Source organism: Electrona antarctica (assembly GCF_951216825.1).
Source record: "Electrona antarctica genome assembly, chromosome: 21".
Classification (NCBI taxonomy): Eukaryota; Metazoa; Chordata; class Actinopteri; order Myctophiformes; family Myctophidae; genus Electrona; species Electrona antarctica.
The window spans coordinates 22145437-22158388 of NC_136802.1; positions in this window are offsets into that span (position 1 = coordinate 22145437).

The window sequence follows — 12952 nt, forward strand, 5'->3', positions numbered from 1 at the left end:
TGGGTGTGGGTGAGCCCGGGATCGAACTCGAACCTTGCGGTTCCCATGCGGCCACTCTACCCCTGCAGCCACTGCTGTTTGTTATACTGTACATCTACGTAGGAAAGGTTAGCTTGGTTAGCGTTTGAAACAGTTGACAGTAGTATTTCAATGATTTGCATTCACTTGGTATAAAATTATAACGCCTTTGCGACAAAGAGCAGAGTTTTATTCAAATGTAATTAAAGGTAGTTGCTCTGTTCGTACAGTATGTGCAGTACCAAGGTCATTTGGTGTAAACAGTGCAGGGATACACTCTCTCTCTCTCTCTCTCTCTCTCTCGTATTGTGTCTTTTCCACCTCTCTTTCTCACTCTGTTTTTGTGACTCTTCCCTCTCAGGCCACTCTCCCTTTCAGACTCACTCACTCACTCACTTTGTTCCTGTCTCATTATCTCTCCATTCCCATCTCAACATGCCTCTCTCTCTCTCGCTCTCTCTCTCTCTCTCTCTCTCTCTCTCTCTCTCTCTCTCTCTCTCTCTCTCTCCCCCCCAGTACTTCCTGTGCATCGTGTTCATTCAGATACAGTTACTTAATACTTCTTTCACTGCAGGACCATTTCCTTCTTTTAATTTCACTCTCTGTGTCCATCTCTCTCTGCTGAAAAGACACTTGTGTCCTCCTGAGTGAGTGAGTGAGTGAGTGAGTGAGTGAGTGAGTGAGTGAGTGTCAGTCAGTCAGTCAGTCAGTCAGTCAGTCAGTCAGTCAGTCAGTCAGTCAGTCAGTCAGTCAGTCAGTCAGTCAGTCACACACACACACACACACACACACACACACACACACACACACACACACACACACACACACACACACACACACACACACACACACACACACACACACACACACACACACACACACGCACACAAAAGACATGGCATATACTGAAAATGTATGCTCATGCTGTATCTGCCATCATGCCCATATATCCACATGCATGCACACATATATAGTACACACACACACACACACACACACACACACACACACACACACACGCACGCACGCACGCACGCACGCACGCACGCACGCACGCACGCACGCACACACACACACGCACACGCACACACAGTGCCGTATATGAAATGAAAAAAGGGAGTCCTCCAGGGTGTGTGTGTGTGTGTGTGCGTGCGTGCGTGCGTGCGTGCGTGCGTGCGTGCGTGCGTGCGTGCGTGCGTGCGTGCGTGCGTGCGTGCGTGCGTGCGTGTGCAGTGGCGCGTGTGTGCGTGCGCGTCTGTGTCATAGGAGTTAGGGAGAAGGAATTAAGTGAAGGGGGTGTTCGAAGGAAGGAAGGAAGGGAGGGAGGAAGGAAGGAAGAGTTGCTGCTATAAATATTGATGAAGAGCTATTCTTACAGCTGCAACCCATAGATATACGATGTCATACAGTATACTGTGCAAGTGCATATCCCTGAGCTGCATATCCTATTTAGTCAATCAATTTCACTGCAAATTCACATCTTCTCCCTCTCTTTCCCTCTTTCTGTTTGTCTCCCTATCTTCCCCCCTCTCTCCCTCTCTTTCCCTCTTTCTGTCTGTCTCCCTATCTTCCCCCCTCTCTCCCTCTCTTTCTCTCCCTCATATGCACAAACACAATCACACATCTATTCTAATAGGAGGACGGGCGAGCGAGCACCCTCTGCATTATCTGCATACTGTAGCTTATTGTGTATTCCCTTTTATCTGTGTGCACATGCATGCACACTGCACAGACCCCCTTCAATGCATCCATCATGCATGCATTCAGCACGCACAGCACACACACACACACACACACGTCACACGCACGCACCACATACATACACATATCATCATCATCATCATCATCATCATCATCATCTTACATGTTCTCATTTCCAGGGCTTTAACATTCATATCTTCCCCTCTAGATTCGCGAGGTATTTCCCCATGATTCACCCACTCCACAAAGATCCCTCCCCTCCCCCCAGTATGACAAGTGACCTAATTTTTACGGTTTCCTGCGGTTGTCTCAATCGCTGCCTCCTTCGTTCTTTCTCTGCTTCTTCATCCCCCTCTCTCTCTCCCTTCTATTCCTCCTCCGTGCCATGTCTTCTTTACACCCCCCCCCCCATGTCTGGAGTGTTAACTTAACTCAGAGAGTATAAAAAACATTTTTACAGGTCATTGATTTCTGAGTTAAATTAATAATCTGGGTTATGCTGTGCAGACCAGTGGTTCTTTTTCATGCCAAGGAGGAACCCCAAATTGTTGTTTTTGTTGAAGCGCTTTTTAATACTTTTCCTTGGTAATGTTTTTTTTTAACCAACACACAGGCATAAAGGGTGTTCAATAGCACTGATTTATGGGAGAAAAAAAATGGAGTTAGGTGGTTTCTTCCGGACAGCAATGATATGTGTTTGGCTATATGGACGACCCATCTGAACATGTTTTGTGCCAGGGACCCCCGGAAGAGTAGATTTGGGCGTGCGCACGCTTTTTCGACATACCCTTGGACCGACATGCGGAAAACGACCGGATTAAGGTTGGCCAACATGCGTTAAGGTTGGCGACCGGATTAAGGTTGGCGAACATGCGTTAAGGTTGGCGACCGGATTAAGGTTGGCGACCGGATTAAGGTTGGCCAACATGCGTTAAGGTTGGCGACCGGATTAAGGTTGGCGAACATGCGTTAAGGTTGGCGACCGGATTAAGGTGGGCGAACATGCGTTAAGGTTGGCGACCGGATTAAGGTTGGCGAACATGCGTTAAGGTTGGCGACCGGATTAAGGTGGGCCAACATGCGTTAAAGGTTGGCGACCGGATTAAGGTGGGCGAACATGCGTTAAGGTTGGCGACCGGATTAAGGTGGGCGAACATGCGTTAAGGTTGGCGACCGGATTAAGGTTGGCCAACATGCGTTAAGGTTGGCGACCGGATTAAGGTTGGCCACCATGCGTTAAGGTTGGCGACCGGATTAAGGTTGGCCACCATGCGTTAAGGTTGGCGACCGGATTAAGGTTGGCGAACATGCGTTAAGGTTGGCGACCGGATTAAGGTTGGCCACCATGCGTTAAGGTTGGCGACCGGATTAAGGTTGGCCAACATGCATTAAGGTTGGCGACCGGATTAAGGTGGGCGAACATGCGTTAAGGTTGGTGAACATGCGCTGCTCCGTGCTTGCGGTTATGCTTAGGTTAGGGTTGAGGTAGGTTGTCGTTCTCGGACCAATAGTATGTCGAAACTAAAGCCTGCACCCAAGATTTGTATAAAAAGAAAAGGAAAGGGTAAATATACAATTATACAATAAACACTTCTTTTCAAAAATGCTCAAAAATAGCAGATGTACTACGAGCTTGTAGGCCTATATATGTTATTTTTGAATAGCCAACCTACAGTATGAAGCATGGATAAAGTGATTAAAATGATTGTGACACCGTTTAACCATCTGTGTCTGCAGTTCATAACCATTCTATTATATTAACTTTGGTTCTCTATTCTTTTCCCTTCTTTTTTCTCTGTCTCGGTCTTCAGGATGACCTCTGTTCTTTCTCTCTCTTTTGATGGGTTATTCTCACATGTGGGCTCTGTCAGTCAGTCTCACCCCATGTTCTTCTAAGCCTGCGGTTCTAAGTGCTGCATGCTTTCAAGCGGACAAGAATACAGATGCTGTTCATTAAGGGGGGGGGGGGGGGGGGGGGGGTGGGAACACGCCAGATGACTTATTTTCTAGCTGTTAATTGATATTAATCACACAGCTCCATATGGAAACTCTCCCTCCGCTATGTAGCTCCGAGATGAGATTCCAGCCGCTCCACACAACCGGGTACCAGAGTGGTAAACCGGCGAATATTTGCCACAATGCACAATTCTTACCTTTTTCTTCACATCGTATCCAAAAAGTAAAGGTCGGGGGACCTGCTCTCAGATGGGGTTTGTTAACAGGGAAGAAAATCTAACTCGCAGGTTGAAATAAGTGTTTAAATCGCTTATTTAGTCGGCCAGTTATCTGTTTTTAAGACTTTCCGGAAGTCTTCTATTGGTTTCCGGCAGGCTGTACTCTGAAGTACTCCGAAGCCCGATCAGCGTGATCGTTCATACAGGAAAGAAGAGGATAGAAAGTGTCCTTTTTTGTCTACATCATTTTTCTAATTTAGACATCTCTCTCTCTCAGTGAATAATAGTTGCTCTCCACCTTGATCTCATTCAATACAAAGGCTCAGCTAGGTCCATTTGTTTTCTAATTCTGATTAGTATGATGCCTGCCAACCCAAAAGGCACAGAAACAGGAAATTAATGTCGTCAGCAAATCGTACATAGTGTGTGCATGTGTGTAACACTTTAAGCACAATCACACCCAACAGCAGAAGCACATGGAATGCATTTCTGAGACACAAGTGGGTGTGAAGTCTGCTTTAGAATGCAGCGCAGCACACTGTGCACACACATGTGTGCACATTCTATGTTTCAATCAAGCTTTTAACAGGTTAACTGCAGACCATTTACGGCCGTCTTTTAGGCTAGACTGCCTAAGTTTAAAGTTACCTTTGATCAGCCACTGCACCGACCGCTGAGTTGCTTGTCATGAAAATCCACTTTAAAACGCTTGTTGTAGTGTTGAAAAGTATTCCATAGCGGCGATCATAACAACAGACCGGGTGTTTAACGGCTTCCTCCTCAGGCCGTTTCTCCATTTATCCCTTTGCACGCCGGAGCGACGGTCCTTTTTACGGTGACGTCATCAAAACGCGTCTCATATCCCATTCTGTCCGGTGGATTGCCCGTCTTAAAACTGATTCAAAACGTGGATTAAACAATGAAAACATAACTCGGGCAACTTGCGAGTCGCAGGGAAAGTGTTAATTAACTCGAGCAACTTGGGTTTAGTAGTCAAAGTGTTAACTGGTTAATGGTCAAAAGGCTATAGATCGTTCAGATTCTCTGGCTTCGAAATTTGCTGCTGTCCTCCGAGAATGAATAGGCAATTTTCTTTGTAAATTCGATTTCTTTCTGTTTCTTCTACTCTGTTTTGTGTGCATGTGTTGGCGGGCGATGGTTGTGGAGGCCTACATTAGGGCACCAGTGCTGTAAAGTAACCAGAGTATTTCCACTTTTCAGTACTTTTACTTTTACTTTTACACCACTACATCTCAAAGGTACATTTTGTACTTTTACTCCACTACAATTATTTGAAAAAAAAGTTACTAGTTACTTTTTAAGTTAAAATTAAGTTACTTAATTTTTAATTTTTTTTACATAGGTTTTCAACTATGATCCAACTTTCAAACTCTTAATGATATGAACCTTAAAGCGTCCCTATTCTGGGAATATCATAATAGGCAAACGCTCTGAACAAACTTTTACTTTACAAAAAGGTAGTTTTTCCACCACTGCATCTCATGGTCATTGTGAAGTTTGATCCGACCGTAGCATCGCGTGTCCTTTCTTATAGCGAACCACAGCTGTAGTTATCGGGTGCATGAATTATTGAAATTGCCAGGCTTTACAACAATGACAACGAATGGATCATTGAATCACAATAAGGATATTCTATCCAAGTCAGAGGAGTACAGTTACTTCACGCGGGCACTATCATTTTATACCCTTCCAAACTAAAGCCGCATAATATCTCCAATGTCACTCTTCATGGTTTTGTGATCACACTATACCATGAACCCTGTGCACTGCGCTACGTTTATACAGGGTGGCTGCTTGTGTGGACAATGACAGTGATGATAATAACAGTAATGATGGTGATGATAATACACTGACGGTGATGGTCTATACATCTCCTTTGGCCAAAAGTGAACAGCAATCTTTAGACTCCACCACTTCATAAATACTGAAGTGTTTTCTGATGCTGTAACTAATACTGTAACTGTAAGTGAACACTTACACATATCATTGCTGCTGGGCTGTTAACCTCTTATCTCCAATTCGCCATGTTTAAACATTTATTTTTTGAATGCCCAACTTGATCACACTACAGCGTCACACAAAAATATCAATAGTAGCAGATCGGCAAGCTCGACATGAGGCACGAAGCGACGCATTTGGACTTTTGAGCTTGTAGATCTGCTACTTTGGATATTCTTTTATTTGAATCCCGAAAAGTAACAGTTTTGGACATAATGTATGGGGTTTCGACCCGACAGAGACAATACAGTACAGTACAGTCTACATAGTCCGACAGCCAATTGTCTGACAACCAATAGTCCGACAGTCCCACTACTCCAATAGTCCGACAACCAATAGTCCGACACCCCAGCAGCACCACTCAGTTCAGACAGGTCTGATTTAGTTTTTACATGGATGAAATCGGTCGGTACCTGCCGATGTCTGTACGCATTATGTTTTTGTTTGGTTCTCACAGAATGACATACTGTATGTCCAGGGGGTGTACTTGTACATCATGCCACCTCACGCAATAGAAACAGGAGATAGGATCCTGAACTATGGGCCACATCATGCTCGGGAAAGGGTTGCAATGGCTACTTACAACTTACTCACAGAATGATTGAGTAGTCCGACATGTTGTGAGCTTGACAAAATGAACACAGCAAAATGATTAAATGCAAAGGATGCAGAATACAGTTGGACTCATACATTCTGAGACAAGATCATCTCCCAATGAAATCATATATACATCTCAAATGGCAAGAATGTACAAAGAAAAAGTGCATACAAGCTCCAAGATGATAAAGCCGACAACTCATATCTCCAGTAGGCTGGGTGTGACTGTGAGATAATACATCAAAGGGACAGGAAGTCATGTTCAGTTACACTTTATTATTTTTACACTTTTCTTTCACAATAATTAGAGAAATTTTGAGGGGTATTAGTAAGGCTAAAAATACTAGAAAGTTTAAGCGAGCACGACTACAACATATACAGTAAGTCACATTTATGTAAATAATGTAGCCTACCATACATCCTTCCTAATAGGACTTTTGTGTTTATCTACCTATTCTTTTTTTTAAGGTTCTAAAGTGGTTTCCAAGTTCCAACATACGCCAGACTGTTGGATATTTAATCATGTACTATGATTACTATGATCAAGTAGTGGGGTTCTATAATGCCTGATTTATACTTTGCTGTGCATCGTGTCACACACACTTTTCTGTTTGGATGTCATTAAGAAAATGAATAAAATCCGCACATCCAGTCGAGTAAGAGTTGACACTGACGAAGGCCTGCGCGCCGAAACGCGTTTGTCTGTCTGGTATGACTGCTGCTGCGGAGCACTTTGATCATTAAACAAAGACTCTTACTCGACTGGATGTGCGGATTTTATTCATTTTCTATATGTTCATTTTGAATCTGCACCCAGCACACGCCTGAAACTATATGAAACTGTCTGAGTAGAGCGGGCCTTTTCCCTTGAAGTGGATGTCATTAAGGCCAGAAAGTAGATTTTTGCCACTCAGTAGGTGTTCCCGCATACACTTCCGGGTATGATGATGTCACGCTCATAGCCTCTATACTATAGGCTTAGCGGCGGTTGGTTTGTCTATTAAGCACTACTGTCAAGCACTTCTGACTGGCTTGGCATGGAATTTGCTGTGCACCTTCGTCCACAAGATATCACAAAATTGAAGGGGTGCATTGCCATGAAACTGGCTGTGAGCGCAGAATTAATATTTGACTTACCCTCACATTCCAACATGAATCCTATTGATTTAGTTGACCCCCATGGCCTTTCGTACAGCGCCTGCTTCTGTGAATATACCGTATGCCAACACCCTGGCACGCGCATGTGTGTGTGTGTGTGTGTGCGTGCGCCACACACACACACACACACACACACACACACACACACACACACACACACACACACACACACACACACACACACACACACACACACACACACACACACCTGCCACTATGAATAATAATTGTATGTTAATTTTGTCATTTTCCTGCACCACGAGTGAGAGTGCAGGGATCTGGAATGGAAATGTCAGTCAGTTCAAAAGCCCTTTGGGCTGTTTGGGTGTAATGAATAGCATTGTTAGCCACTTTCAACATGCCATCCCTAGTTTGGGCTTAATTGTCATTATAAGCCAAAACGCCAAAAGAAACAACCAAAAACCATATAGACCACTTATTTTGTATGTTTTGTAATCAAAATCAAAATCCATGAAGTAACTACTGTAGTAACTCAAGTTTTCAAAGAGTGGAAGTAAAAGTACTGAAAACTGGAAATACTCCAGTAAAGTAAAAATTAAATACCTCAAAATTGTACTTACAGTACTTGAGTAATTGTACTTTAATAGATACTTTACATCACTGCGTTGAAGCGATAAAGTGTATTTGTTAGTCCATCACGGCCGGTCAAACAGCATCCTTTAATTAAGCCCTACTGTATTTCACTGTGCGACGAATCGTGGAATTATCCAATCTACGACATCAATAACGTCAAATAAGGGCCAATATATCTGTATAGTGATGTAGTAGTGCCTAGGGTATAGTGTGTGTGTGTGTGTGTGTGTGTGTGTGTGTGTGTGTGTGTGTGTGTGTGCGTGTGCGTGTGCGTGTGTGCGACCATCAATTCCTGCTTAACTGTGTCCTCATTGGACTTTATGGTGCACGTTGCAAATGGCCCATGCATAAAGCAATCTCCAGCCGAGCATGAGTGAGTGACTCAGAGCACAGAGAGGGGTCTGCCACTCCAGGCCTGCCATTGGTTTAGAAACATGCACAGTCAGCGCCAGGCGCATGCGTGTGTGTGTGTGTGTGTGTGTGTGTGTGTGTGTGTGTGTGTGTGTGTGTGTGTGTGTGTGTGTGTGTGTGTGTGTGTGTGTGTGTGTGTGTGTGTGTGTGTGTGTGTGTGTGTGTTGACAACAATTTGTGTGCGTGTGCAAGCCAATGCGTGCATGTCTGTGCCAAGGCAGATACTGTGTGTGTGAAAGAGCATACTGCGTGTGTGTGTGTGTGTGTGTGTGTGTGTGTGTGTGTGTGTGTGTGTGTGTGTGTGTGTGTGTGTGTGTGTGTGTGTGTGTGTGTGTGTGTGTGTGTGTGTGTGTGTGTGTGTGTGTGTGTGTGTGTGTGTGAGACGGACAGTTGCATGGGTGAAGTGTATAAGCGTGGAGAAAGATGGCAAGATTTTTGTAGGCTACAAGCACAGGTGTATGGGAGGGAGGAGTATATTTGTAAGGCAAGGCAATTTTATTTCTATAGATATAAAGACTGTACTAGTCCCACAGACAGAGGACATTTTTCATCTTCACCCAGCTGATGACATGCTCACATTTACAATTTAGGGCATTTAGTAGACGGTCTTTAATCCAGAGCGATTTTTCAGTAAGCAAGAACAACACATGGTAATACATCAAATACCTACATAAAACATCAAAAATATTCAGCTACAGGCAACCTCCCAAAAAGGAAGTGCAGATTACAGAGATGTGAACACTAATGCGTCAGGTGGGGGAAAGAGAGAAATCAGAGGGAGAAAAACAAGCTTGTTGAAGAGGAAAGGGACCGGGAGCACATTATAGATTTCACATTTTCAACCACAAAATCCAATCGTATGGATTTTTGCTGACGCGTGCGGTTCGCGGTGATTTGCACCGATAGAGCTGGCAGGAGTTCAGCACACATGGCTTGTTTATGGACAGCAGTTTAGTTTAAGAATAGGCTTTACAGTATACGTATGTATATGCACACAGAATAACACGACAATTTGTTAAAATGTACCGTATGAGGCCATTAGGAGGACACTTTGAGACCCACTGGTGTAGTGTAGCAGTGTTTCCAGTGAGCCAACATGCACAATACCGCAACAGAGCCTTAATTAGTATCATCGGTAACACCTGTGAGGAAGTATGGAAGGGCCTGGAAGCTAGGAACAAATGAAAGGAAGGGTCGCCGATGCAATTTTGTCTACACAGCAATTCTAGCCGGCAGATTCGTCACACTAGGTGGCAAACTGCTGCCGAAACTCTGGTGGAATACATTGGAGTCAATGAAGCTGAATGTGTTAAGTATCGACTGGGAAACTGCAGAGCTGGGTTGAAAGCGCAGGGGTAGGGTCGGTGTTGAATCATTGTATCGCGGCCGCGGAGCACAGGGCGTAGGCGTCACGGTCTATGACTTGCCCAACCGAACTTTGTGCGAAGTGTGCGCTCACAACTTGTTACCGTCTCAAATGCAATAATAGATTAACCCGTACTTAGAGTTACAGCTCCATAACCGTCCAATTAGTTAATTACTTCATAACTATCAATTATTTGGCTGGAACCCCTTCAAGGACCTATTAGTCCAGTCCCTTAGGTATGTTTTTGTCCTTATCAATCTAAAAGCACCACAGATGCATGCCCAGGGCATGCTTTAACGATTTATCCAGGACGCCATAGCGGTCAGTCCAATTATGGCAACCACCTGAAAACGGTTTTGGCTTTCAGTTGGCCCAATACCGATACCAAAAGAAGGATGGTAGCCCGAACCTCTGGTGCATCGTGGCGTGGGTTCGAGTCCCGATCCCCCGAAGGCCTTTTATTTGCTGGGTATCATTCCCCATATCTCTCTCTCCAAGTGGTGTAAAGTAACTAAGTACATGTAATTGAGTATCATTTTGAGGTACATTTACTTTACTGGAGTATTTCCAATTTCCAGTACTTCTACTTGTAGTGGGAGAAATTCATAACACTATAGTATTGATTCATTGAATGTAGCCTACAAGTAGAAGGAGAATTTTAACCTACTCAGTACCACCTGTTAGCCCAAACTAGACTACACCTAACAAAACCCATGTCCATGTAAGGAGTCGTTGAATGACCATCTGTTGTTAGGTAAACATAACCTACGTCCATGTAAGGATCTGACTGTCTATCTGTTGTTACCGATGTGGAATTAACTGTCAATATAAGTGTGTGCGAAGCATTGATGAGGGAGGGAGCTGGGAGGCAGAGATGCTGCCATTTTGCTGTACTGCCAACCTACTGAGAACTATGAATGAAAAGAATGATGTCTGAATCCTGATCCGGAGTCCTGCGATTTCCTGTTTTGTCCACTCTTCATCTACCGGCATTAAAGAATGCTACAACATACTCCACTACATCTCAGAGGCAAATGTTGTACTTACTCCACTACAATTATTTTAAAACTTTAGTTATTAGTTACTTTGTATTTTGATACATAAATTAACCACTTCAGCCCTATATATAGGTCTACTGTACTGCCTATTTGAAAATAGCTGATCTACAAGCTTACAATGCGTGTTGTGAGCTTGTGTACATCTGCTATTTTCAAAATAATTGTATTCATTTTCATACTTTTACCTTTGGTACTTTAAGTAGGCCTACATTTTTATGACACTACTTTTGTACTTTTACTCAAGTAAACTTTGAATACCAAACTTTCACTTGTATAACAGAGTATTTCTATATTGTGGTATACTTTTACTTGAGTACTTTCCCCACCACTGTGCTCTCACCAATTCCTGTCTAACATCACTATCAATAAAGACATTGAAAAAAAGCTAAAAAAAATAAAAAAAAGGAGAAAAAAAGGATGATGTATCCCATCCTGTAAGCATGAGGAAGAGAAGCAGAGCCAGTGACTTCTGAGGACCAGGAGCGTTATCACGAGCGGATCTCACGAACAGGATTGTGCTGGTAGATCTTTCCATAGATGCTTATAATGTATCAACGGAGCCCTGTCTACAACATCGTTTTCCAACGCACGGACAAATGCCTTTTATGGCCATTGGCCCAGCATGCATATGGTGCAGAGCCATGCCTGTGTCCATTGCACCTCATATGTGGATGCGAGGGTGCCTACAAGGCACAAGGGTTCAGATCACCACATACCTGTATAAGCACCCTCCCTCCCAGACTTAAGTATACTAATCACTTGTATATACTACGTATATACCATAGTAGGCACCTACAAAGTGGCACCTAGAGTACATTTATGTGGATTGTTGGCCCAAATGTGGTGCTTTTTTAGACTGATTATTTGTACCACTTATAGCCTCATATGCCCTGGACTACAGTCACTACACAGGGATCCCCAGACTCCATGTTGAGAGCCATCGCCAGTCTAAAACTGTCTTTGTGTGGGTGTGTCGGCATCAGCAAACGTTTGAGTTTACACTCTTGAGGTTAAAATAACACGCGGGGCTTTTGCAGCTTGACAGGCACCGTCTGCTGCAGGAGAGAGGACTCATGTCTCTCCCTTTACCACTACGCCAACCTGACGTTTGGTGCAGAGAGTGGGTGTGCTCGAGAAGTTGGAAGGGTGTGTGTGTGTGTGTGTGTGTGTGTGTGTGTGTGTGTGTGTGTGTGTGTGTGTGTGTGTGTGTGTGTGTGTGTGTGTGTGTGTGTGTGTGTGTGTGTGCGTGTGCGATTGTGCGTGCATGCGCGCACGCGTGCGTGTGTGTGTGAGAGAGAGAGAGAGTCGCTCATAAAAGCCTTTCACTGCACCACTCATCATTTTGACAACAGGGCATAAAAAGAAAACCATGAACAAAAGCGAAAGAGGAGGGAGAGAGAGAGAGAAAGAGAGCCAGACGAGTGATGCAGGGATAACAGGGAAAGACAAGAGTGGCAAAATAGGTGAGACGGACAGGAGTGAGGGAGGGAAAAACTGCAGAGATGTTTGAGAGACAAGAGGAGGAGAGGAGGAGGAATTTGGAGATGAGAGAAACGACGAGACAGGCGAGGAGAGAGATAGACGCGTTGCGGAGGAGGGGGGAGGCACATAATCTGCAGAGAGAGAGAGAGAGAGAGAGAGAGAGAGTACAGTACCCAGACATACGCGTCAAGAGGTGGCAAGAAAGCGCCTAGAGCAGGCGTTTCTTCCTGGTTTTTAAACAGCTGGTGGATGGAAATAACGCCCGCGCACGGTTGCAAGTTAACACGGCGGCCAAAAACGGAAACGCTTTGCCGACGTGTCAAGTTGCAGCCGCACGCGAGCGTCATTTCCATCCACCAGCTGTTTAAAAACCA